Source organism: Camellia sinensis, chromosome 13, assembly GCF_055761805.1.
Source record: "Camellia sinensis isolate YWXY chromosome 13, ASM5576180v1, whole genome shotgun sequence".
Classification (NCBI taxonomy): domain Eukaryota; kingdom Viridiplantae; phylum Streptophyta; class Magnoliopsida; order Ericales; family Theaceae; genus Camellia; species Camellia sinensis.
The window spans coordinates 38724822-38730408 of record NC_138973.1 but is presented as its reverse complement, the minus strand read 5'-3'; the positions used below and the strand labels follow the sequence as shown (position 1 = coordinate 38730408).

Genomic DNA, 5587 nt, shown 5'->3' with positions numbered 1-5587 from the left:
CATTTTTTCATATGCTTCTAGCGGTTTCTAAATTAATTTGTTTTTTTTATTTTTCAGGTCAAATTTTTTTTGGAGAGATGCAAAATATGGTCAAAGAATTTAAGAACTTAGTTTTTTTAAGTTTTTTTTTTTTTAATATATGTAATCACAGTTAAAAACTTTTTATTAATTTCTTTGTACATACTTTTGAACATTTAACTTTTATTTATGAAATATATGACGTTATTCCATTCAATATATGGTTGTGATTCAAAATATAGTATATAGTGTGTATTATATTTTTCAAATGCGCGTGCAAAAATAATATTGATTATTCTTCAAATATGTCAAATTCTTTTTTTAATCACAGGTTTTATTAGTTATTAATCACACTTAAAAGATGTGATCTAAATGTTATTAATCACACTATCTAAATGTTTTTAATCACACTTAAAAGGTGTGATCTAAATATTTTTAATCACAGTTAAAAGATGATCTAAATGTTTTTAATCACACTTAAAAGGTGTGATTTAAATATTTTCAATCACAGTTAAAAGATGATCTAAATATTTTTAATCACACTTAAAAGGTGTGATCTAAATATTTTTAATCACACTTAAAAGGTGTGATGAAAACATTTTTTAATGACACTTAAAAAGTGTGATTAAAAATGACCCTTTTTAATCACACTCTCAAAGACCACACTTTAATAAAACTTAAAAGGTGTGATTAAAAAACAAACATCACACAAAAAAAGTTTGATCTTTATCTGTATTTGTAGTAGTGAAAGGATGCTTATTCATTACAATCTGGCTTTGTTTGGGATGAAGCATCTGGCTATTATTATGATGCTTCTTCTGGATTCTATTATGATGGAAATACAGGTATTTATTTATTTGGAAGCTACATTTTAGTTGTTGTTTTCCTCATTGTTACTATAAAAGCTGTCTTGATTTTATGTTTATGCGTAATATAGGCAAATGTTGCAAGTGTTGTATCATGTGAGCCATAGCCTCCGTGATATCAATGTTGTGTTCAATAAGTGAAAGTTCTGATATGTGTTTCTCATGCAATTGGACTGGTGCACTAGTGTGGCATCCTAAATCTATAACAATCTTATTCAGTGTGCATCAAATAATTAGTTTCATTAATCATTGGTCTTGTGGTGGCGTTCAATTTTTAAAGGGCTTCTGTTTTGGATTTCTGCTGTCAACTGACCATTACATTGTGACAGCATTTCTATTTTGGAGTTTATGGTTGGCTTGGATTGCTCTGCATTTGTTGATGGTTTTCAGTATGGATTATTTTAAGAAAATATAGTTTTAGTAATTGTTACAAGGTTTTTTATATTTGAAATTTTGAGCAGAGCCCCGATATTTCTACACTATTCAGAGAGATGAGAGGAGAGACATCACTCAATAGAATTGTACAACTTTGAGAGCAGTATTTGTTGGGTGCGGCTAACAAACCTATCCAATATACTGATGGGGGATCTTTCTTCCAAATTTTGAGGTTTACAGAGGGTTAATTTGTGGAGATATACAAAAGTTTTCATGAGGAATATTTCTTGAAAATAATTAATATTTTTGTTTTATAAAAAATATTTACTCCTACCAATTTCTTCTTGTGTATTTATTGTCGGTTCATTCACAGATGTCATTTCTCATGAACATATGGAGTCATGGCCACAAGAAGCCTTAAACCCCCCAACTCCATGATATTGTCATAAACAGAGTGAAATGATGATATTTTATATTGACATTCGCAACTTCTCGGATAGAAAATGTCATTATTGTTTTGATTTCAACATCTTCTTGTTGTTTTATAATTGTGAGAAAACTTGTGAAATATTCGTATATCTTCATATTCTGTTTTATACTCTGAAAATTCAAAACAATACTAATCAATGAAGGCATGGTTTGTTAGTTAAAATTGGGTTAGTGGTAAACAAATATGTACCATAAAGTATTAATACTTTTTTTTATTTTTAATGCCATGATCAGGTGAAGCATATCTATGATAATATGTATTCTATTTTTATGCAAGCATGCTTTATTTTGCTGCTAATGAACCGGACGGGTACTAGTGCTAGTGGAGTAGACCAAATAGAATTTGGTCTAGTTTCTGATGAAGATCAATGTTTTATTTATTTATTTATTCTTGTGTTTTGCAGGATTATATTATTATTATTTTTATTTTTATTTTTTTTATAAATGTGCAGGATTATATTATGATGGTAACAATGGGGTTTGGTATTCTTATGATCACCAAACTCAGCAGTATATCCCCTACTCTGATCAGAGTGACAATAAAACAGCTGAAAAACAAAATGTGAGATAAATTCTATACTTTTATTACTATTATATTCATGATACTTGTACATTTTCTTCATATTATCTAATTGTTTGTAAATAACCTCTTGCAATTCAATGGAAAAAAGACTTACACGGAAACCGAACTTGATGAAGTGCGAGTTGAATGGATTAATTTCGTACTAAAGAATATGAGTTGAAATCCAATGTAAGTATGATATAACTTCCGTTATTTAAATTGCTAATCAACAATTTCCTTAGTTGGTAAGGAATATATAATCACTTCAAGATTTCATTTTAGATTTGTTGATTCTATGTATATTTGGTTTTATGACTTTAAAATATCTGCTCATACATTGAAGATTTTCATTTTGGATTTATTGATTCTATGTATATGTCATATTTATATATGGTAATCCAAACATTTTATACTAATAATAATCAAAGTTGTTATTCATTTTCTATTGATGCAGTAGATGACGAGTCAGTGTGATGAGAAAATGTTCGATTTTGTCTTTTGTAAGACAAGAACAATCTCTACAAAAAATATTAAGTTTATTCATATGTTTCTAGTGGTTTCTGAATTAATTTGTGTTTTTTATTTTTCAAGTCAGAAATTTCTTGGAGAAATGCAAAATATGGTCAAAGAATTCAACAATTTCATTTTTTCAAGTTTTTTTATTTTTTAATATATGTAAGCACAGTTAAAAACTTTTTATTAATTCCTTTGTATATACTTTTAAACATTTAACTTTCATTTATGAAATATATGATGTTATTCCATTCAATATATGGTTGTGATTCAAAATATAGTATATAGTGCGCATTACATTCTTCAAATACATATAACGTGTGATCTTATCTGATTATTAATCACATGTTTTATTAGATATTAATCACACTTAAAATCTGTAAAAGATGTGATCTAAATATTTTTAATCACACTTAAAATATGTGATCTAAATGTTATTAATCTCACTTAAAATGTGTGATCTAAATATTATTAATCACACTTAAAAGATGCGATCTAAATATTTTTAATCACACTTAAAAGGTGTGATCTAAATGTTATTAATCACACTTAAAATGTGTGATCTAAATATTTTTAATCACACTTAAAAGCTATGATCTAAATATTTTTAATCACACTTAAAATATGTGATCTAAATATTTTTAATCATACTTAAAAGGTGTGATCTAAATGTTATTAATCACACTTAAAATATGTGATTAAAAATGACCCCTTTTAATCACACTCCCAAAGATCACACTTTAACAAAACTAAAAGGTGTGATTAAATAACATACATCACACAAAAAAAGTGTGATTTTTATATGTTTTTGTAGTAGTGTCATTTTACTTTTGTGTATATTTTGTGATGAGGCCTCTCAGAAAGTATTGAGGTAGAAGATCAACAGAGAGCTATTAATTTGGATGAATTGTAGCAACTTCATATTCTTTTGCTTGTAACTTAGATAAAATTTTATTAGAATAGGGAGAGATTTCAAAAAAACTAGAAAGAACACAATCAATTTGCTGTGAAATTCCATGTGTTCTTTTTTCCTTATCCTCTAAGCATGTAAGTGAAACATAATAAAAACCAAATAAGTGGCAAAATGAGAAAGGGAAACTATTAAACATGGATTGGAAGGCTCACATAATAGGAGATTAATTTATGATTCCTTAAAATGCATCTTTCACATCATAGAATAAAGAACTAAGATTTCAGTTTCTATGATTGTATTTTCTATTTGTTCTTGAGTTTAGTCTGAAGTTTCATGATAATGGTAAGCAACTAGCTGAGTAACTAATACAGGGTATTAAGACAGAACTTTAGATTTGATATAGTTGTGGAAGAAAGAAAGGGATATGAGTTTGGTATCAGTAATTGTTCCATATGTTGTGAAATGTAAATGGATTTTTTCACAATCTATCTTGCCCATGCTTATATGCCCCCTAATTGTGAACGGTGTAAATTACTCGTTTTTCTTTTTTCACCCAGAAAAATCATCTTATAATGAAATCTCAACAAGTCCTCTAATCTATATTTCAAAGAATTGAATGAAACTAGTGAATAATTTGAAACATCTTTTAAGTTGAAATGATATATAGGAAAAGGATAGATATGAACAATGCAATTCTTTATTATCAAGCATTAAATTTGTTTTACTAGTGATACATTTCATTGTTATATTGGTTCATTCTTCCTTATAGGAACAATCAAAACCTAACATATTTGTCTTACTAATGATACATTTCATTATTATATTGGTCATTCTTTCTTATAGGAGCAATCAAAGGGTAACATCGCGAACAGAGAAAGGATGTATACAAAACACAGGTGTGGTTCTAGGTCAATCCCTGTTAGAGTAGAAAAACTGGTACGTATCCTTGCACTTTAAGAATTAAATGGACCAATATAAGTTATATGAACTTACGACACATTAATGGGATGCACCATTTGTGAATTAGCCTTAAAATTAATTTTTTGTTCTCATAATCTCAAAAAAAAAGTCTGTTAGAGGGGTAAATTGTATAATTGATCTAATTGTAAATTGATGAGTTACTAATGTTTTTAATCTTTTCTATAATTAATTAATTACTAAAGCTTTTAATTTATTTTTTTTGCAGATTGGATTGGGGTGACATTTTTGACGTGCAACAATGATCTAATTTGCTTGAATGTTCATTTTTGTTTGATAAGGATACACATACTTTGTGGAGTTGCACTAGTTATTGTTGAATTTTTGGTAAAATTGAACAAGTTATAACTTTTGGATATTTTGTGGATATTTCACTATTTTATTGTATTAGGATGAAATTATTTGTGATGATGAATGGATATTTTCATTTTGTTAATTCGTAAATGTGTTGATAACAGGTTAGGTTAAGTTGTGATGAAATTGTTATATTCAACAGGTTTCAACATGAACAGGGTTATATTTGTTGAACTAAAATTTAGATTTTGATAAAATAAGTATATAATATGGAAAAATATATTATGAAATTATTAACAAAATTTTCCATCCCTAAAGAAGGTTCTTTTGTCTCTTATTTCGCTTAGGTGGATGATTAATTTTGTCATGAATTTTTTATTTCGTCACTAAATGCATTTGTCGTGACAAAAAATATTGTCACATTTTGTCACTATTATCCTCAATGTGTGACGAATTTTTTGACATTATTTTATCATTTTTAATGATGAATTTGTTTTTGTCTCTATTGGTAGCTTCTTTGACAAAAATTTCGTCTTCGTTTATATTAAACGTGACAAAATTATTTTGTCTCCATTTCTT

General features: G+C 27.4%; 1 long non-coding RNA gene across 1 annotated transcript; it reads left to right on the top strand.

The window, feature by feature from the left end:
• Positions 1 to 765: 765 nt before the first annotated feature.
• Positions 766 to 5182, top strand: LOC145805657 (uncharacterized). Its single transcript, XR_014347927.1, has 4 exons — positions 766 to 863; positions 2201 to 2499; positions 4580 to 4672; positions 4923 to 5182. It is a non-coding gene; the product is annotated as an uncharacterized LOC145805657 (long non-coding RNA).
• The last annotated feature ends 405 nt before the right edge of the window (positions 5183 to 5587 follow it).